The sequence below is a fragment of the Condylura cristata genome, unplaced genomic scaffold (genome assembly GCF_000260355.1).
Source record: "Condylura cristata isolate star-nosed mole 26May11 unplaced genomic scaffold, ConCri1.0 scaffold00003, whole genome shotgun sequence".
NCBI classification, from domain to species: Eukaryota; Metazoa; Chordata; class Mammalia; order Eulipotyphla; family Talpidae; genus Condylura; species Condylura cristata.
In genome coordinates, this window is record NW_004567104.1 from 68,421,733 (window position 1) to 68,445,308 (window position 23,576).

Sequence of the window (23,576 nt, forward strand, 5' to 3'; positions counted from 1 at the left end):
CTTAAGCATGTGTTTTTATTTTTCATATAGTAATTGCTAACTGTTTTCTAGCCTACACATTCTTTACACTTATTTTTTTCATTCCAAAGTATGAGATCTCGCTCTCTCCCCACTCTGACAGCTTCAGTTCTTCAATGGACTATGGGAATGGACTTCGGATTCCTTAGTGGTGGCCTTGTTGCTATAGCAACATTTGATCGGGGAGATACTATACTTATTAAACACAAAGACACAACCAATGTTACCTCAAAAAAAAAAAGGGGGAAAAAAAAAAACTTACAAAAAGGAAATCATTACTCGGTTTCCAAAGTCAAAAATTCTTGAATTCATTCTTCTATCCCTCCCTTCTAATCCATGAGCAAATTCCATAGGGTGTACCTCAATCATGGGGCATCACAGGATGTGACTTCACTTGACCCCTATACTCATTCATCACACAGAACTGATAATCTTTCTAAAGTGATAAAATCATGGTATTATCATGATATGAGATAGCCCATAGTGGCCTCTATCCGCTGACACTGATGTCACCATGCAGTTCTCGCCCCATGACAGCTACATGGACATAATGACATCTGAAAGAAAAATAAGCAAGAGTAATGCGATCTCAGGCCTCCTTGGTGACACAAGTGGTTACAGCTCAGCACTCTGAAGCAATTGGCAGCCACTACTGCATGAGTTCGATCCCTGGCCAGGGAGCTGACCCAGGTGGTACAGCAGACCTCTAGCCTACTGTTCCCCCTCGGCAGGGAATTTCAGTGGATCTGTCTGTTCTGCACCCCAGTCTGTCTCTGGTGAATCCTTCTCCTCCCTCAATTCTGCTGGCCTACACCCCAGCTCTTATATGCGTAAGTAAAATAAATCTGTAAAAAACATAAAGTAATGGGATGCCACTTTGACCTTAGGTTACCAGACTGACTTCTATCGTATCTACTCTTTCTCTCTCTCTAAGGAAGCAAGCCACTGTGCTGTGAGAGGTCCAGGGGGCAAGAGAGTGGGGATGGCCTCTTGCCAACAGTCAGTAAAGAACAAATATCTTTTTCTCAGTAGTCCACAAAACTAAATTCTGCCAACAACCTCCTAGATGTGCATGGAAATGAGGCTCTTTCTCCAGTCAAAGCATGAAGTGTCTATATTCTCAGCCAACACTCTGCAGCCTCCAGAGTGCCCCTGACCCAGAGGTCTGAGGTAAATTGCATCTGAATCTTGATATGTAAAGACTGAGATGATAAATGTCTTGTGCCACTAAGCTTTGGGGTAATTGTTGGACACGAACTGATAACGAATACACTTTCCATTGTTTAACACCTTTAATCACTTTCGATATAAAAATCTTTCTTCTAACAATGCAATTGATGCTTACTGACTATGGCTCTACTCACCCCTCTGGCTTTTTTGCTGGGCAGTGTTCTAGATACATCGACATGCTTCCCCTCTTTGAGCAAGTGATGTTTATGACCCTTGAGACTTTTTTCATGCTACCGCTTCTGTTGGAGTGTTCCACTGTCCTCTTTCCTCCCGGCTGACTTCATCATCCTTTTTGTCTTCTCTCAAACTCCCCCCAATAATACTCACGTGACCCTAACTTCTTCTTAGATACCTTAAACCTATGTTATGTTCAGTACATTTTTCTAACTTGACATCATTCTATTTACTGAGCTGCTTCTTTCTTTAACCTTCTGCTTCCTGAGACTGGGTGGCTGATTTGCGATAGCACATACTCCAGCTGCATTCCACCGTGATAGCTTTTAACATTCTATATAAGTTCATGCATTTGTTATCAACATTTCCCTGTGGTTTTAGAGGGTACCATCTGATTGGAAAATTCAAGTAGAATTTAGGATAAATAGCAGACAGAGTTACAACAAAGGGCAAGTTAAAATCAAAGTCAGGTGCTAGCCTTGAAAATTCACCATTTTAATATTAGCTCTGCTCATTTGCCATTCTGGTCGAGTTTTTGTATCTTATAAGATTACATCAAAATAACTTAAGAAATAACTTAAGAATTGACAATGACATCCTCCCTTTAGCCCAGGGGTTTAAGTCTCAGCTCTATTAAGGTCTCACCAGCCATTGCAGCCTAAGTTTGACCCCTGGCCGGGGAGCTGACCCACATGGCACAGGGGACCCCTCCGGTCTCACATGCTGTTCCCTGCAGCAGTGTATTTCAGTTGATCTGCCTGTTCTGCTCCCCCCTCTCTGTTGAATCTTCTCAGCCCCCACACCTCTGGCCTATACCCCAGTTCTTATATGCATAAGTAAATAAAATAAATATTAAAAAAATTAAGAATTGACTGCTTTTGCCATTTGAAATATTCAGTATAATTAAAAATTTTAAATCTTCCAGAAATTGAATGGCTTACTTAACTGATAAAAAAAAACACAGAATGTTTTTCATATTCACTGGTAATTATGCTCGGTGAAGGACACCTGGAATTATTTACAGTACAGTGCTGTGCACAGTTTTGTTTTTATATCTTCATAGTCACATATTAAGGAGGGTGCCATCTGGGATAAATGAATGTTGAGAGGAAGCAAGAGCAGGGAATTTTCATATTTTAGGATTATGTTACTATGTTTTCCTTAACAGTTTTGAAGACTCCACAGACTGAGTAATGTTGTACAAAACATTAAGAACCTGAGTGGCTTTATCTCGAATGCACTGAAATCATTGAAAACAAGCATTAGTACCCATTTCAATGAAACTTAATCACATTCAAGATAAGAATCTAACATTTAGGTTTTCCCATATTGGCTGCCCAAGAGCCCATTATCATATCCAATGTGATTTATGAATGTGGTTCAAACTATAAAGTGATTTAATTCTCAGTTGGTCAATTTTATCTGCCAGATTTATTGACTGACTCCCCAAACTACCAGGAAGGATAGTCAATCCTTTCTTCCCTTTGAAAATATCCTCACTCCCCTTTTCTTTACCCTCTGCTGCTGCCTTAGGGGATATTTCATGCTTAAAAGCTCTGGATTGATTTCTATGCCCTGGTGCTTCCATTTACCATCTGTTGGTTGAAGTATTTATATATTTAGAAACACAGGAAAGATAGGATATGAGATTGGGGAAGTCTGAATAGAGAGAATACAGCAACCATCCAAATGTTTCTTGGTATAAATAGTTACTTATTTATAATATGTGGATAGTTGTAATAAGATATTACAAGTTTCAAGACTAATGAATAACTCTCTAGAAAGGCCCTGAAGCAAAGGGGAAAATGGGTTTTGACCACACTGGTTATAAGATCCTGTAAAGAATGTTATATACGATATACACTGGGATCTTTGAGAGTAGAGAATTATTATAAACAACTTTACTCATAATCTTCAAATACTATTAACTGCCAAAACATTTATTGTTGGTGGAAAGAAAGTGTAGACACTAAACGTGAAGGAAAAATTATTCCCCTTTCAGCCTCCAAAGTTTATTGTTGCTTTGAGAGCAAAGGAAGGGCTTTAATGAGTTACAAACACACACACTATGGAAAGGTGATGAGATTAGTTTGGTGAATGTGCTGTATTCTAATGCTGTAAATGCTTTTGTATTTTACAAATTATGTCAGTAAATACTGTTTAAGGAAAGCTGAAAAGCAAGCATCAAGAATCTTAATTTGTAAAGTCTTTAATTCTCTATATTGCCCTGTGATCTTTGAACACACACACTCTCTCTCTCTCTCTCTCTCACACACACACACACACACACACTCACCTTTAAACATCCAATGAAAAAGAATTACTCATGTGTTTATGTGTCTGGATTTCTTGGCATCCTTTCTTCTCACTCCTCCCCTCACTGCTTCCTATGGTTTGCCTTATTTTCTTCACTTCCCTCGGGTTCTCCTGCGACTCTGTGTGCCTCCTGTGGTGGATCCTGGCCAACATCAACCACCATTCCCATGATGTTTTCTACCTCAATTAAGTCAGGCTGCAACAGGACTGTGCTTCCAAGGTTTCTCTTCCCACAACAGTAACAGGACCCACAAAAAATGCATTAGCCTAATATGTCAACATCTGGAAAATCTGCAGTGGTTGCAGCTTATGACCTGGAGGCAAAATCCTGATATCAGCAGACACAGGAGGCCCCAAAGAGGAAGGAACTCAAGGCATCAAAACAATGCGCAGGGGGCTGTTTGATCAACCCACTCATGTATCCCCTAAAGGAATTCAGCAGAAGAGTTTTATTTAATATTTTTTTTATTTATTTATGCATACAAGACCTGGAATTCAGGCCAGAGGTGTGTGTGTGGGGTGGGGGGAGAGGGTGGGGTGAGTGGGTGGTGAGAGGATTCACCAGAAACAGAGTGGGAAGCAGAACAGGCAGATGCACTGAAATGTACTGCTGAGGGAGCAGTGGGTGAGACAGGAGAGGTCTGCCACACCATGTGGGTGCATTGTGTCAAAAGTCATATTGCTCTCTACTGCTTATACCAAAAATAAGTTCTTACAGTTATGAAGAAATAAATTCCGCTGTTGTAAACAGAACAGCCATTTCCAGATGTTTCTTCTAAGATTGTCCTCTATATTTCTCTGTGATTTGCTTATACTGCTAATTTGAAGTCTTTCAGTTGTAAGACAATTTCTGGGAATCTTACATTCAGCATGGTGATAGAATTAACAATACTGTATTCCATATTTGAAATTTGTTAAGGGAGTGGAGTTTAAGTGTTCTTATTACACACACACACACACACACACATGAAAGATGACAATATGAAGTGGTGTATTGTGTGTCAGACAACACTACACTGATAAGGAAACGGACGTCATGGAGCAGGTTACACAATGCAGGATGCTGCTCAAGATCAAGATCCTGGCCTTTGTATTCTGAGGATAATCACATAGCATCAGTTGTGAGGGAAGGAAGGGAAAAAGGAAATGGGGAAGAATGTAACTAGAAATGTGCTTTCAGCTATAGTTTCAGGGCTTGAGTTTGCTGACCTGCCCAAGCACTTCTCATCTGCTTGATGACTCTCTATTGTAATTGAGATCAATCCCTTCTCAGTCTTTGGCTCAGATCAAGTGTAACTGAGATCCAGCTCTAGTTCCCCAAGCATGGTTGGGAACCATGGCTTATCAACAAGGCATCCATTGATCAGCTTCTGGGGTCCCTTGCCAAATGTAGGTCCTCAGCTCCCCGGATGTTTCTGGTCATACCTCATGATGTATGTATAAGTCAGGAATACATTTATGCTTCAGTCATCAGCTCCCATTCATTTCTGGTCATACCTCGTGATGCAGACCTTTCTTGGGGTGACCAAGCTTTCTGCTCTTAATTGATTTGAAAAGCACATTGTGAGGTTGGTTCTGACTGACTGACCTATGCAAGGGCAGTTCTAATCTTGTACAGAATTGCAGAACTACAGGTAACAAAATGGTGGCTGAACAGGCCGCTGAGGAGTAACAGACTCACAGTGGATGTGTTAAAGAAGTTTCATTGTTAGTACTTTTTTTTTTTAATAATATAATATTTTATTTTTACATCATTTTGTGTATTTTTCCATCTCAGCTGTAATCCCCTTGGGCTTCCCATCACCAAATCACCCATGTGCCATTACCATAGTCCCGTGCATTTCCCTCCCCCCACTATTTTTGAGTGTTAGTACTTTTTAAATGTTTATTTGTACTGCATCATCACATTGTCTTCCCTAAACAGATATAGCATTTATTTTTCAATTACTGCATATCTCATAAGGCTGAAAAAAATAAAAAAGGTTTAAATTATCAATGAAGTTGCCCTTCTCACTCAGGAATGCTATACTCTGGGTCATTGTTGATTGTGGTTGATAAAAAAGCAAAAGCTTGATGTGACTTCTCCTATAAGCTCCCTCACCCATTGAGCCCTACTAGTTAGGTGACCCTTTTTGACTTCAAGGTGACAGACAAGTGATGGTCTTCCCCCACTTTGAAATAGATATAACTTGACGTCACTTCTGGCAGGTTGGCAGTTGTCCCAAGCATAGCTTAGAACAGACTTTCCTTTATCAAGCAGATACTTCTTGTGTCTACTGGTCTCATAGTTCACCCCAAAACACCCCCAAACACTACCATAGATAATTCACCTTGAGTGTCTGTCATTGTTAGACAGAAACCAGGAGCCACACTGAGAAGAGAATACTGAGAATTATGGTTTTGGGTCTGTTATGTGTGGTGCATGAGTGAGACAGAAGCAGTTGTGGGTAATGCCACCTCGCTATCTATAGACAATCTGAGGACACTCAGGAATGTGAGGTGACTTGTCTATGTTCAAACAACCCCATGGCCAACTAGTCATTTGTGAGACTAATGTACTATGACTCCATGTTCATTGTCAGTTTCATTATGATGGTGTGTCTGGACTTTATACAAGTATATAATGAGTATCCTACCATTAAAAAACTAGCATTGGTATTTACATATTTCTTTAAATGGTCTGGCCTCATTTATTACTTAGGTGCATTTATTCGAAAAGATTAGTGTCTAACAAAATAAAAGACAGAGTAGGTTGAGGAAGGACCAGGGTCCCAGCAGAAGAAGCTATTTGCAGAGCGAAAGCAGACTGCCATATCTACGAGATCTATACAGTTCAGAAACCAAAACAGTTGAGAAAGTTACAGCTTATGTCCCGAGGGACCAAGGAAACTAGCAAGCAGCCCCAAGAGTGAATGGCTAAAGAGAATACAGACTTGGACTATCTGCCATTTTGCAAGAAAGGAGAAAGCTTGAAGGAATGAGAGAACATTCTATGAGGGATAAGATGGAAATGGATTGAAGTTCGATAATGAGTGTGACACAGTAATGGGTCTTTGAGGGAGAGACTGGCCCTGAGTTAAATCTGAGGAAGGGAAAAGAGATGGGGTTACAAGAAAGGATTGGATAGGGAGGTAGGTCATTAGAAGTTCAAACTACCGTGGGTAGTTTTTGAGGGAGCCATATTTAAGGAGGAATGCAGGCTGTGTAGTAATGGGTCTTGGCTGTACTGGAGGTCAGGCAAAAAGTCTGTGTTCAGGTGAGGGCCACGGGATGGTGTTATGACTGGCAGGGAACAACAGGAACTATGGATGCAAAGGTGCTGACATCGGTCATGCCTGGTATGAGTGAAAGGGTCATGCCTGGTATGGAAGAGACACGAACTCTGAGGCCCCATCAAAACAAGCATCTCTGCTTTCCTGAGCCAGAGCCTCGGATGACCAGCTTTTGTTAGAATCAGGCAAAGGAAACTGGCAGGGATCCATGGTTCTTATTTTATTTTTCCTTAGTACACCACAGTTCTCTTTCAGGGCGATTCCAGGCAACAAGACTCTAAATAACAAAGAGGGAATGTCTTTTGATAGGTATTAATTTAATAACATGTACTTCCTGATTGTGAGGGAAATATCCTTTAACATTTTTGTGGTTGCAGTAAAAACATGGAGAAGTATCAGGGGATTCTAATCACCATGGCCGTGGTGAGGTTTAAGAGGATTTTTCACTTTTCTGTTTAGATTTTGCATTGTAATTTAAACTGATGAAAAATCAAGAGTATAAGCAACAGGATTTGGCTGCACAGATTATTCAATTTATTTGATGTACACCCAAAGTATTTTCAGATTTTTAAAAAAGTAACATGGTAAAGAGCTCTTTGCATTTTAAACTAGAGAACTGCTATTAATATCACTATTTTTGTGGGTTCCCTCTCTATCCTGTACCTTTGGGAATAAAGATTGAAGTTAATACTAACTCCATAGTAAAACAGTTTCCAAGTTGGCTTCACATTATAAAGTTTGCAAATATCTACGTCTTGTGTATCTTATTTTACCTTAAAAGGCATCTCCTTTATTAGAAAGTGTCCTTTAAAGAAAGGAAAATCATTAGCTGGTAATCTAATCTTTGAAAAGGAGCATGGACTTTCCAACCACATGAACAAGAGAGAAGAGGAGTGTTGGAAAATACACACATTCATTGTTGGAAAATGCATAGAGCTCTTCATGGTAGGGAAGCACTTCTAAAAAAAAAAAAAATTACTCCAGCAGTATCATGTGTACAAATGCCAGTACTGGGTGAAGGGGCTTGGCTGATGTGGGAAGAAACTCACAAAAGATAATTTTTGCTGATGAAAGAATAACCTACCCTCTCTCCAGATGGCTCTATTTTTAGAAAAATACGCAACGTGGTGATAAGATCTGATTAAATTGTTGTTTTCATTATTGTCACTGGGTGTCTTTTTGGCAACCTTGAAATGCCAGATGTGTGAGGAAGTGACATGGAAAAAAACTATTCAAAACAAGCATGCACAGCTGACTAGTAGATATTTTCAATTTTTTTTTCAGTATGAATTTTGTATGTTCCAGTCTAAGGGGTGTTAAGTGATATTTTTCTGTAGTTTACTCTGAAGGAGTGTATTAGCCTGTTTGGGCTGCTGTAACAAAATGCCACAGATTGAGTGGTTAAACAAAGAGATGTATTTTCGATCGGCTATGGGGGATGAGGGGGTGCAGCTTGAGGACAAAGATCACAACTTGGTCAATGTGGTTTGATTTAAGAGCAAATGTTTGTCAATTTGTTATGTACTCACATGACTTAATTAGGTATTCACTGAGCACATTTGGGGGGAGAGAGAGAGACAGAGAGAGACAGAGAAGTGAGAGAGAGAGAGAGAGAGCCCTTTCTTTTAAGTCTAATAGTCCTTTCTAACAAGCCCCATCCATTTAGGAATGAATTTACTCTTAATTACCTCCTGAAAGGCTCATCTACAAATACAGTCACTCTTGAAATTTAAGGATCTAACTCAAATTGTGGGTGGTGCACAAGTATATCCACAGCCATTCCTTAATTTGTCTTACCCAGTATTATTAATAGGTTATAGATTCTTGTCAACCGGGGAACATCAGAGGTGATCTCTTTCTCGATAACAATGCGTAATGATAAAGAGGAAAGTGACTCTCAAAGGAGCATTTGAATTTGCCATTCCTTGTTTTTGTTAAGTTTAAAATAAGCAACAGCATACCTTTGGGTATTATTTTTTTCAACTTACTTCCAGGTCAAATATTTTGTGTGATCCTGACAACGCACTTGTAACAGGAAACCTGTCATTAGATGTTGGCTGAGAAAACTGGGTCATAGCATGGTGGAGAGAGCAGTAAGCACACTGTGAAATTACAGAATCAGGAGAGAAGGTTCAGCAATTGCCCTGTGGGAGGATGAATTAGTGGTTTGGGGAAAGGCGCTCTCTCTAAAATGAAATGGTGAATTGCATGAATCTCTACATTTTCCCCTGGTTTGAAAAGTCTGTGTTTCTATAAAGCACAAAGCAAGTGAAGAAATTCACTGTCAGTCACACCAGAAGGTACTAAAAGTAGTGAATTTCGAACCCTGTTTTCCTGACTTGCAGTCACTGGAACTTTCCAGAAATATTAAGTCTAGTGTAGAATTGCTCATCCTAATTCCCTTGCTGAAATCTTATGTTTTACTTACTTCACTGGTAAAAACACAGAAAGAACATCTCCCTTTAAGGTTAAATAGGAGAAAATACCTGCTTTATGTCTTATAGAGAGAGTTGTTCTTTTTCTTAGAAAAAAAAAGGGGAAAAAATGATGACTCCTGCTGTTTAAAAGGATGGCTATAAATTCAGGGAGCTATAAACAAGAATTGTGATGGGAATAAAACCCAATGCCCTTATAGGGAAACCCAGACAGCCAAGATTTGAACATATGCCTCCTGTCAGGACTTGGATTTTTTTTTTTTTTTTTCAAGAAACTTGTGGTCGTGCTAAGGGTTTGCCTGTAAAATGAGACATGAATGATGTCTGGCAAATCTGAAGCACAAAGAAGGATCTGAGAACTCTTGTGTTTACATTTGCGCAACGACAGGGTAAGCAGATCTTCCTAAACAAGACAGAGTCATTTAGAAGGATTAGGAGACTTGAACTTAGCTGAATCTGTGCCACAATCGTCTCCCTGTCTAAGCTTCCTGAAATGAAGCTCTCTATGCTGATAAACCTAGAACAAAGGCATTTTGAAAGTTCCTTTTAAAGATATTGCTCTTATGGGATCTTGTTTCTTGTCACTTGAATTTATAATGTTAATTCTTTTGTTCCACCGGGCTAATCCATTTTGGTGATTTTCCATGTAGTAGCAAACCATTTCAATGAGGTCGTTCCCCAAGGCTAGGTTAGGAAGGCATATAGATTTTCAGTCTCACTCTTTGTTTACCTATCTTCAGGACATAATGGAAAATGTCCTTCAGTTCATAAGTCATCCTTGTTTGTCTCCATTCCAAGATAAATTTTGTATGGGGGAAATTGCAGTACAATGCTCAGTCACTTTTGATTTATGTTAGAATAAAAGAAAAACTTGAACGTGGGAGACTTTCTCCAATGCTGTCCTGGGAATTGATGGCTCAAGCCGGTCTTACAGGTGAAATCACATCATAATTAGCCTTCTGGCTACTGCATGAAACTAAGACTCACATTTACCCTGTTGGGGGGAGAAATTTCAGCTGTCTGGGAAGAGCACCTATGTTTGGATACCTTAAGATAGAAATAATCCAGGGACTAGTATAAATTCATGACTAAATTATAGATGCAGATGATTAATTCTCTGAGTGTTCCACATTAAGAATGTTACTTAAAACATTGCCATGTGCAAAGACCTGCAGCTGGTTGGCAGCTTTTTTTGCTGACAGGGAGTTTTATTTGTATTTGCACAAACATATCTTGAAATATAATTGTATTCATAAAATGCATGATCAGCTTAATGTAATATTATATATAAATTTAACCATATGATCATAGTTACAATAGCCATGTATCTTTTATAACAAGTTTAAATTTTATGTGGATCTCATTCAGTGACGTGTTTTTTGAGTCATTTTATGAATCCGGGTGTCTATTAATCTGAAACTACAAAAGAACTGTAAGAGTCTTCTATGTGGGTCAGAGACCTTTCAGAAAGTTGTTTATTTTTGTCTTTCCTGTAATGAATGAGTAATGGGATGAGTGAATATAGTGAATATAGTTACCATCTTCTATGAAATTGTTGGGCTGCCAATCTCTTGAGGAAAACAGATTTTCCTTATTTCAGTGGTAACATCAGCCACATTCCCTCATGGAGATAGAGACTGTTAGAGTTATATGTCTTGTTTGAGTTTGAGGAAAATCCCAATAATAAAAAGAAGTAGTATGGAATAGAAATTGTTATTAATATTATGTATCAATGCTCTGAAACATACAAACCAGAAGTTGATTGAACTGTCCTTCCTGAGTTTTATGTTATCATTTTATGTAATTGAAGTAACATTGTTTACAACACTCTATGTGATCCAGAGGTGCAGGCTTACACCATTTCAGATCTGTGATCCGTCCACCAGCAAAGCACCCATTGTCCCCCACCACAGTCCATTGGGGAAGGTGGGGAGCAAAGTGTGGAGGGGTGTCTTCCTAATGCTTGAAGACCAAAGGACAGTGTCTATGCTTTTATGAAGAGAATGTCAGTAAGTCTTGGAGCTCTATTTGTTAGTTCTTTTTTTTTGAAGATTTATTTATTTGTGGATACAGAACTGGGGTACAGGCCAGAGGCTCAGGGACGGTGAGAGGCTTCACCGGAGACAGAGTGGGGAACAGAACAGGCAGATCGAGGAAGCACACTGCTGAGGGGAGCAGCGGGCGGGTCAGGAGAGGTCTGCCACGCCATGTGGTCACCTCCGGGGCAGGCGGGGATCGAACTCATGAAGAAGCGGCTTTAGATTCTCAGTGTTGTGCTTTAACCCACTGCACCACCAGGGAGGGCCTATTAGTTCTTTAAGACAGATACTTCCCTGTTTCTCTTCTTATTCTTTTTCCTCTTGCTAGTTCAAACTCCTCCAGCTCCGTCAAGTCTTGTCAGTATTTCTAGAAGTTGGAGGAATGTAGGATTGTGCCACCAACAAGCTCTTTAGAGCAACACATTCCATATGACCAAATGTTCCCAATGATCATCAGGATTTGATTAGATAACTTCAAAAGGTTTAACTGTACACCAACTTTAAATTAAACCCAAAGGGATGATATTGCTAGATAATGCCTTGAATGATCCTGCGGGCTTCTCACATTTATTTTTGTGTAAATGCATTATTCATACTTTTTACCGAGTATACTATGGGGTTGTTAGTTTTTTCCTAACCTGTTTGAATAATTTGACATATGAATAAAATAATAATCATAGTCCTCATTGGGTAGGGTGTCTTTTTGAAAATGTTTGATTCATAATGGTTTGCTTCTCAAATGAGGGGATTTGCTTTACTTTTTAGACCACTTTGATATCATTGCAATCACAAAATAAATCATTTGCATTCAGTCAGTATTTATGCCCATTTAAAAATTTTATCCTTTATTCAATTCATAAAAATACATGACAAGTCATGCAGTACCTAGAAGCACATGAATAAGAGCAGTAGTCTACTTCCTTCTTTGCCAATTAGCAGCTGCATCAGATCAAGGAAGTCTCCTTAATGGTTTGTGCTTTTATTTTCCAGTGTGATCTTGATCTCTTGACATCTGTTGTTTCGTTTATCCACTTTAGAGAAAGGTCCATTCACTTCCTAGTATGAATGATGATGATTAAGCCCAAAAAACTTATCTTGCATCTTCTCCTCTAGGTGCTGATGACATATTCTTATTTTTATTTGCTCATAAATTTAACCTTGTAACTACGGTAAGCTTTCATCCATCTTCTGTCTTCATTTTAAGATAAGAATATCCTTTCCCCTGTTCCTTTCAGTATTAGCTCTTTCCTTCCTCCTACCACCTTTTGATAACCAAACCAACCCTTTAATATTCTCAAGATTGTTAACTTTTACAATCAGTTCAGCTACCTAAACCATACCAATCAATTCTCCAACCTCTGGGCTTGAAAGGGTTCAGAATTTTAGAGTTGATGAGTAGATTTTATAAAGCTTTTTTTGAAAAAGCTGTTGGATTTAGATATTGAACTTAAGGTAATATATACTTCTGTTCATTTTCAATAATAACACTTAGATAATGTTATAATGAGTTATTTCAATAAAAAATAAACTTTTTTAATTGAATTCCAACCCCACTCTGAGTCTCCATCACCAAAGTTAGTGTAGTGAGAGAGACTTCAGAGGACCTAATAGATCTAAAGAGAATATAGAAATTTGGTGTCTGATGATTGCTGAGAAAATTACGAGGTTTGTCATAGACGGGGGGCGGGGAGGGGAGGGGAGGGGAGATTGTCTGGTCCTCTTAGCAGAGTTAAGATAAGCAAATGTTTCCCATTAAATAAATAGGCTCCAAGGAGGGCAAAAACACTTGAAGCTGCTGTCTCTCTTGCCAACAAGAATATCCTCCAATAGAATTCTAGATGTGTCCATAGATATCTTTCAAACTGCAGCTCAGATGCAAACAGCACTGCTGATGTCAGAGAATTTATAACTGGATGGGCCCAGCAAAGGAGCCTCAAAGAATCCACAAAAGTGTCCTTGAGATAAAGACTAAGCTTTAAATGTTTGACAAGCCCAGAGAACATGAAGATAACTCAACCCATACTAGCTAAGCAAAGAATTTTCTAACACTTCCCCTCTTCACACTTGAAATTTGAATCTCCAGATTCAGGGATTTCTGTAAGAAGAGATAGGGAGTGGAGAAAGATGAGTGAGACAGAAACAGAATCCCACATACCCACCTTCCTGAATGCAGACTCACACCTAAAAGCAGTGGCCAATCTCAGGTGGCACCTTCAGAAGAAGCAAAATGAAAATGATGATTATTGACACTGTGAACATCACTGTGAACATTCTTATATTTGGATTGAGATTTTGCATCACGATGTCAAGACTTGGGAGAACCTAATTTTAATATGATATGATTGTTCATGAACATAAACATGTAAAAATTTTATTACAATTATGTTACCTGTGCGTTGTGTCAATTAATAATATTTTCAGCTGCAGGAAAAAACTATAATAATGGCAGTCAATTAAAGTTGAAGGACAATGATTACTCAATAAATAGTCCAGGGGTGTTTGGAGAATTCTTTGGCTCTAAACATGCCAGCTTTGAATTGTTTACAGGAAACACAAACATCACCTTTACCCACTTATATCAGACACCAGGTATAGATCTTTCTCAGCAACAGTCTTCAGGGGGTATATTTTATCCACTTGGATGTAACCATTTGGGCAAATGCTAATTTAATGGTGTCTGATTCTTCCATGTTGACAGCTCCTCATAACCTTCCATTTTATCATTCTTTGGAGGTTTGTTTATTTTTTTCCACTGGATGTGGATCATTTATCATCATCCTATTTATTACATGGGTAGCAGCAATTAAGTGACTTAAGGAAAAATGGCTAATATGTTTTCCAACATATTAGATCCAAAAAGTCTTAAGCTTATGGATCTATGCCTAGGTATTTTACCTTGAGCTGATAAATATGCTCAACCCATACTAGCTAAGCACATGTTATTCAAAGCCTACTGAAACTCAACTAACTATAATTCCTCCAAGATGCCAGGTCCAAAAGGTACATGGCAAACAGCTATCTCCTTCAACTCTGCCCTCTTAATGACCAATTGTCAGATCATCTTCAGCAACAGTAATGTTGTGTCTTAATCCCCTTGGGGCCCAACAGTTTGGGTAAACACTAACTCAAAGGTGTCAGATTCTATTCTCAACATCAGCTGCCTTGAGGAAGGTCCAATTTCACTGTGTGCCAGGAATCAGTGCCAGGGTAGGAGCCAAATACAGTTGGATGGACATGAAGGAAATTCTATTCTTGGGGCAACTTAGCAACAATCAAGGTCCATGGATGAAGTCTGGAATGGAATAAAGTGCCAGAGATACAGCAGCAAAAGTTTCACAATGCATTTGCCAAGGAAAAAAAGAGACTGTTGTAGAATATGTATATTTTTCTTCTTTGTTTGAAACCCAAAGGAAGGTGACGTTTCTTTCGTCCTTAATTTTAGAACCAATGGAGGATAGACCAGTTGTTAAGTTGAAGCCAGATCAACAAACACTGCAGCTACAAGAGATAATTATGAAGTTAAGCAAGTGTGTTCTTTGCATGATACACCTTCTATGCCAGAAGATGTTTATTTTGACTCTCCTCCTTTTACCAGGTAAATGTAAGACTATTTTCAATGGGTTTTGCAAAGACTCATTTAGAAATAAAGTCATTTGAGATGCTGGCAGTATTTTTTATGTAGCTGAATCATGCTTCATGGTAGAAAGTAGCTTGAAAGAACACCCAGATGAAGGATGCTGGGTCTTTTGCCGGGCTCTATGACAGGCTATGTGAAGTTGGCAAGCAAACAAGCTTTCTAGACCTTTTCAGTTGTAATGAGATGGATTTAGACCAGATGAGTCCCAAATCATTCCAGTTTCAACAGCATGTGATGTCAAGACGATGGATGCTTTCAGGCTTTCCCTCGGTTCCCCTCCTCTAGGTAACAAGCATAAAATGTCCAACTCTCCTCTCCAGCCTGCCTGGCACAAATCAAACTTTGAGAGAAGAAAGAGGTTGTTAGATTTTTATCCCGTTCTTTCCCACTTACTTCACATGTTTTACTAGGATAATTCCATATTTTACTCTCTAGGCTTTTAGTAACATTTGCATGACAAAATTTGAAAATTTCCCAGTAGGTCCTTTGGTTTGCCCTTTGGACTTGTGAGTCTCAAATATAGCTTCCTCTCTTTCTTTCATTTTTTTTTTCTTTTGCCCTTAATGGTCTTCATGATTCACTGCTGCCATACTTTATTTTCTAAAGTGTATTCAGCCTACTAGGACTACTGTATATATTAAACTGCATATAGTTGATATGTAAATATAGAAAGCATTAACAAACTGGATTTTACCTGGGAGAGTAAAAGTTAAGCTGTGTTGTCTTACAGCATCACAGCTTGAGTCTGAGAAAAGGGATAGCCTAACATTTGAGCTCATGCATCTAGAGAAATCTCAAAAGCAGTATAATGAAAATTTTCCCATCCTATGATTGGAGGTGGTAACTCAGACCACAGGGACCCTATTGCCACACTACCTTGTCATCTACAATTTGTCTCACTTCATGAATTCTTCTCTTTAGTTCTCTCTCATTTCATGGGCTGATTTTAAAGCTCCTGCCCACACACTTTTGCCATAGATCAAGGTTGTCAGCAGTATAAATCCTACACATGATTATGATTTATCTCTGTATAATAAATAGAAGCAGAACCAACCACAAGTTTTCTAAGTGTTTTGTTAGGGTCTCATGACAGATACAAGAAAAGTTCTAGTAAACCAAAATCAATAAAAGGTGCTGGCACTTTACTTTCACTAATCACTTATTTTGTGCAAGAAGTTATAGAGAAAGCATATGCTTATTAAGAGCCCATAGTCTAGTTGGGAACCAGCAAACAAGAACCACCACAGCATAAAAAGAAACAAGCCATCTGTAGCAGGCAGAATACTCCCCTTCTCCCTAAAGATGGCTGCTCCATGATCCCTACCATCTCTGAATATGTTATGTTACCTGGCAAAGAGAAATTCAATATGTAGATGAAATTAAGGTAGTTGATCAACTGAGCTTAAAAAAGACCAACTATCCTAAATCTGCCTGTTGGGTACAAAGTAACAACAAGGGCCTTATAAAGTGAAGGAGGGAAGCAGAAAACACTTCAAAGTGATCTAAAATGAAAAACTGACCTGCTATTGCTGGCTCAGATGATGGAGAAAGGGGTATGAATCACAGAGTACAGTAGATTCTAGAAGCTGGAAAGGACAAGGACAGATTCTCTGGAAGAGACTCAGGAAGGAATGCTTGACATTAACCCAGGGAAAGATGTGCCAGAATTCTGACCTACAGAAATGAGAGATAATAAAAGCATGTTGTTTCAAGTCACTAAATCTGGGGTAGTTTGCTACAGCAACAAAAACACTGAGATAACATCATATGGTTAATACCTAATGTATGATTAAGACCTGCCCAAAAAGGGAGAAATCAAGTACATGAAAGTACCTTGTTGATTTTCAAAACACTACTGAAATACCATGCTCACTCTTAGTTGCTATAAAATGAAAATAATAAAAAGAGCTCAATGATGTGGATTAAGTGAATTTACACACAGAAAGAAGTTGGAGTAACATCTGAGATACAGGAAGTGACCTGCCATTATCACTTGAGTTTAGTACAGAATAGTTTAATATATTCTATAAACTATAGAGTATTTTAGAGTAGGTCAGTGCACTTCAGCTTATCACTGATGTGTAGAATCCTGTTTACTTGAGATCAAACCTTTGTTCAGTCACTGTCTAGCTGTGAGAACCTACTAGTTATAGGTTCTCAGATTTCCTAAGCATCATTTGCCCTTTTCTTGAATAGGTAATGGAAGAGCTTAGAAATGAAATAAGACCTGTTGTAGCACCATGGAGATTAGCAACAGCAAGAAACTACCAGTGTCCTCAGATATAGGACAAGAGAAAGGGACGTTCCCAAACTCCAGAACCCAAGTCCATGGGGCCATTCCATGGAGGGTGCTGCTAAGTGATACGATGGTTGGTCCCACTGGTTAGACCAACTCAGAAACCACCTGCACTCTGGTAGCAGAACAGTGGGGGGAGAGCAAGAGGAACAGTTTTTGTCATTTTCTATGTGTTTTTTCAATCACACCTGAATTTATCGGGATTATTCCCAATTGTCCTTAGAAAGCTTCAGGAGGAGGAATCAACCACAGGATCAGAAGGTCAGAACTTTCTCTTCTGTCCCCAAAAACTCCAGGGACGGGAGAGAAACTGGATATTGAGTTCAATCACTAATGGCCAGTGCTTCATCAATCAAACCCTATGTAAAGAACAACCATAAAAAAACCCTTACACAGGCCCACCCTGGTGGCGCAGCTGGTTAAAGCACAGCACTGAGAATCTAAAACCACTTCTGCATGAGTTCGATTCCTGCCTGCCCGGAGGTGACCACATGGCGCGGCAGACCTCTCCTGACCCTCCCGCTGCTCCCCTCAGCATGTACTTCATCGATCCGCCTGTTCTGTTCCCCACTCTGTCTCTGGCGAAGCCTCTCACCACCCCTGAGCCTCTGGCCTGTACCCCAATTCTGTATGCACAAATAAATAAATCTTTAAAAAAAAAACCCTTACACAAAGGGGCTGAGAGACCTGAATTGATCAACTCAGGGAGATGCTAGAAAGAATGTATGCCTGGCAAGCTCCACACCTCTTTCTCTTACTTGCCCTATTCATCTTTTCTATTCCACCACCACTGAGTTGTATCCTTTAGAATAAATCAGTAGTAGTAAAGAGGTTTCCTGTATTCTGTGAACCATTCTAGCAAGCTATTAAAGGGCATCATGGGAGCCCTGGTTTTTAGCTGATCAGCAGTATAGAGGCTTGGGTTTTGTCATTGGCATCTGAAAAAGAGAGGGGACATTGTTGAACCCTTAAATCCATGGGATCTGATGTTCACTCTACATGGTTTGCATCTGTGGCTTCAACCACAGAGCTGAAGAGTCATTTAGAAAAGACTCCAGAAGGAAAAAGATTTTATTCAATGTTAAATTGTTAAGGATAACAGAGAACTAGTACCTGGAGTTAATCACACAGAAATTCATATACATGCCTTGAGTTACCTGGCTATAGGCATCAGAGACAGAGCTAACTAGGGAACTAGTAATAAAGGCTTCCATTGCTCAGCCACACGGTCTTGCTTTGAACACATGCTGGTGAACTATACAAATCAGTTTTAAATCATCTTTGAGAAAATTTAATAATAATTCTTAGGCTGTCTCCTGAGTTTATTTGAAAAACTTATCTGCTAGACTGTCAGCTTGGAAAACGAAATGTCTTGCCAAGTAAAATATACACGTAAGGGACCAGGAAAGTGTTTCATTTCTATCTTATTGCACATACATGTTTAGTGTTTGTGTTCACAAAGACTCTTAAGAGGGACCTCTCATTTCATTCTACTTTTCATTCTTTCAAAAACATCTACATTTTGTCTCAGATACTGATTTTATTTTAAATCACTGAAAACCTTTATATGCATATGCTGAATACTTTCTTGTCTCTTTAGTTTGGCTGAGCTCTAGGTTCACAGTTAATGGACATTCTACTGAGTGTTTCAACAGAAAGTTGAAACAAAGTAATTGCCATAGATTCGTGGGAAAGAGTGAAATCTGAATAATTGTGTTGGGTTTATGGAGTAAGTGAAACAAACAATCTTCATTTTATTTTACAGAAAGTCAATCGAAGGTGTAACATTCATACACGTATATATAGACATATATGTATTTATACACAGTGGAATATTATTGAACTATAAAAAATGAAATGATTTTCAGCAACATGGATAGAACTGGAGGGTGTTATGCTAAACAAAATAAGTCAGAAGGAGAAAACCAATTCCAATTATTTTACTTATATTTGTAATATAGAAGAACATATTCAATCTACCAATTTAAATGCTGATCTGACCCACAACCAGGCTCAAAGGCAAGCCAGAAATAATATCTAAAAAAATATTTGATCACCCTGTGACTTAGTCACACTGACTCATATAAGTAATCATCACAGATCTAAATATAACAATTATCTGTTTATAAGGTTTATTATGCATTCCTTTGGAAAGGAGAAAGTTGTGGAAAATATTGTTTTTTCTTAGCATCTTGTAGATATCCTGGAGTAGAAAAACTGACTTAGCGCTTTACAAAGTGTGTGTGCAGAAGCACCACAGAGCATTCAGATGAGAGCATTCAGACCAGGGATGAGCTGATGCCAGATCACATACTCCTCAGATGAGGAGAGGAAGCTGCCTCCTCAGGCCTGTGTCAGAGCCATGGGTCAACTCGCGCTGAGGGACCCAAAACCTCTTTTTTCAATTTTGCTTAATCATTTTCAAAAACTGAATATGCCTCTGTGGACTTTTACAGAATTTATAATTTGTATAAATTTTGATACATGATCTCTGTGAAAGATGACCATAAAATTCTAGGGTGGCTCTAAAATAAACCTGCTATGGGGCACCTCTTAACAAATACTAAGAGGGTGTTGTATTGAATGCTCTGTAGGTGTCAGGCTTTGCCATCAACCACCAATAGTATTTCCTCATTCAATATGTGTGTGAGATAAAATGAGATGCATGCGGCCTTCCTGGTGCTACAGGGGTTGAAGTCGCAGCACTGTGCAGCTCTCACCAGCCACTGCAGCATGGGTTCCATGCCCAGAGAGGAGCTGACTCACACGGCACAGTAGACCTCTCCTGTTTCCCCCCTGCTCTCGTCAGCAGTGATTCAGTAGATAGGCCTGTTTTGCTTCCCACTCTGTCTCTGGTGAATCCTCTCCTGTGGGGGGCCCCTCACACCCCCTCCTGCATGCCTGGCCTGTACTTCAGTTCTTGTATGCATAAATGAATAAAAATTAGATTCATATGCAAGTATTGCTGGTTCACTGATCACATTCAAGCTCAAGCTATAAATGAATTTGCTATAAATTAATCTTAAATTAAGTTTTACTTTTAATCCCTGCTCTACACTGACTCTTTTAGATAAGTGGTGATTTTCTCCCAAAGGTAATCATTTTGAGAGGCAGTACACTTCATTGGTACGCCTGGTACTGTGAAAATAATAAAAATATGAATTTACATTTCAGAATTGTTTTTCACCCCACTCCTAAATATTCTGAACAAGTAGCTATTTTGTTTTTCGAGAATAGATGTGAGATTTCTTTACTATGCAGAGGTCAGATGGAGACAACTTATAGATCAGATTGACAATTAATTTGGGCCCTGCTATTTTTTTGGTTAAGAATTTTTTGAATAAAAATTATGCCTTGTTGCTAAACCATTTGTTAATAATTTAGTTCCGAAAAGTTCCAGCTCAGTGGCAAGCAGACACTGTCATGAAAATATATAGCCAATCGTGCATGACAATGTTTTGTATAACAATAGACATTTGAATGCATGTATATATTGTATATATCTACCTGTCCACTTAACCCTTCACATTTGTTCAAAATGTGAACAAGGGAAATAGAGCATGGATTCAGGAGTATCAACACCATCACTTCTGCCAAGACCTTGCTCTAGGGCTCCTTCTAGAGAACATATTTTCTACCCAGTCTCCTGGAAAGCTGGATGTGGTAACATTCACTTGGTCTTGATTTTCTAGCACCTACCCCTTAACCAATATCACACCATTGACCAATAAATTCTTGTTGCTCTGAAGAGTTTCAGTATGACTGGCATAAAACGATTCTATTTTTATACTCAAAATATCGAAAATATTTGAAAACGATTGCTTTTGTCCCTTCAGGGTAGATACCTAAAAAGGAGTAAAGCCATCTCAAGGGCCATATCCCAGAGACCAGACCACACCACTCTAATTTTCAAGTTCTTCGTAAGAGTAAATGAATGTTGCATTGCCACACTCTACAGAATGCTACCACTGGCTCATCCATGCACTGATTGCACCCCCACATTCTAAAGTAGAAATTTGTCTTTGAAATATGTCATCGTCATTCCTAGTTATCTTGTCCTTAGTCATCTCATTGGTCTGCAGAGTTCCTAATGATCACACCTTTTATCTTATTCCTATTAATGAATATTCTTTAACTTGTTCCATGATATATCATTATATTATCAAACAAAATTGAATGAATCTGTTAAACCCCAAAATTACTGTTTCACCATATTTATTATTTTACTGGGCTGAGTGTTAGCTAATGCTTTAAGCATAAGTTCTGATGATAAAAGTGATGTATCTCCAAGAAGTTAGGGCTATGCCCAAGTAGATTGTATCCCTTCTAATTTTGTTCTCTCATCAAGCAAAATCATTAGGTCTAAGCTGTGTCACCATGATCAATCACTGTGTGAGGCATACTGTGGCAGTTTGTCAGACAAATAATGTCACTGTGATGAAATGACAGCATTTCACTCATGAATACAGCTGTGACACAGAAGCTTTCTGCTCATCTCCTGGATGGTCCTTCCTAACCTGATTTTCCTTCTGTCACTTGCACCATGAATAGTTTCATTTAGTTTTCTCTAAACAGGAAAGGATCTTAGGTTTAACATACTTCCAGTTTTCAACTCTCAATACAAGTTTCCTAGTTATAGCTGAAAGTCGGTGCTAGCTGCTAAGTGCCTGCTGTGTGTTTTTATTTTCTTTTGGACTTAAATGCTTGTTGTTTATTAGTTTGCACTGCTAATCTTAGATACCAAGTGGCTAAGAAGCTACTTAACTCTAGAACTCATTAATAGAAAGAAAATTTTGCTAGAAAAGAGTAATTAGTTAATAAAGGTAACTGCTGATGATTCTCTATTAGCTTCAGTAATCTGAATTTTAGTTTGCACCTTGTTGATGAAACCTCACACAATCCCTTCTATAACATAACTATGAACAACTTTTGAAAGAATGTCACAGGATTAGGACTCTTGAATATCATTTGAAATATTAATGATAAAACAGTGTAAGGGAAGAGGTGAGACTGTCTTGTCTAGAGATGCATGATTCGATGTAAGTGATAAATTGAAATATTCTTCTTCATTCTTCGCTTCCAAGTCATATAGAAGTCTTGGAAGGGACAGAATTATCTTACTTGACTTTGCTGGAAAACAGGCTGACCTAGGTGGTTTAAACCTATTGTGAAAGTTGATAAAAATAAAACTCATAATTTGTGAGGAACTGGAAAATGAAAGCAATGGTAGGCTTGGGGAAAAGGCTTACACAGAGACCTTTTTTCGATCCTGTTTTTCCTTAACTGCTTCTTGTCTCATCACTACTATTTTTCACCAAGAGATTGCAATCTATAATTGATAAACTAAAATTCAGAAGGCCCCAGAGACATAATATATTCTTCCTGTACATGTTTTGAAAATCAAGAATAGTCTTGGTAGTCTTAAGATAAAAGATGCCTTAGGGTACAAAGCTGAGGAGATCCTTGGTCATGGTTTTATTTGTTTATTTGTTTATCTTCTGTAAATCAAAACCACAGAGATATTCATTACATGTCTTCCCTTTGCTTTCAGAGGCAGAAAATTCCCTTGGCTTCTCCTTGTTTTTTGAAGTTCCCCAAAGGAGTGAATAGGCCAGAAACAGCTTACATTTTATAGCTATTCATTTGGGAGTAAAGACAACAAAAAAGGAATAAAAATCATGGTCTCTGCTTTCAAAAGCTTTTTGCTTAGAGATTTCTCTTCAGTAGAGCTTAGAAATAATTGGAAAATTGTTTTGTGGTTTAGTGGACAGTGACAGGGTTTGGAAAACAGAGACGAGGGGCTGAACCTCAGCTTAACTGTGCACTGGATTTGTGATTGTTCTTAGTTGGAATGCTCCTAACAGTACAGACTTGTATGCCCATGTTGATTCTTCCCTTGGTCTCAAGCCTGCCATTTTACTATAACATTTTCTCTGATTTGCCAACCTCTGAATAATATAAGCCAATTCCTTAAAATAAGTCATTCCCTAGATAGAAAAGTAGATATATGATATAGACAGAGATTTATAAGTCTACACACACATAATCAGTTCCTATAGATTCTGTTTTGGTAGAAAACCTTGACTAGTACTATTTCAAGGCAGGGTGAAGAGCACTCCAGAACCCCCAAATCTGCTCACTCTCAGTGGGTTCCACCAG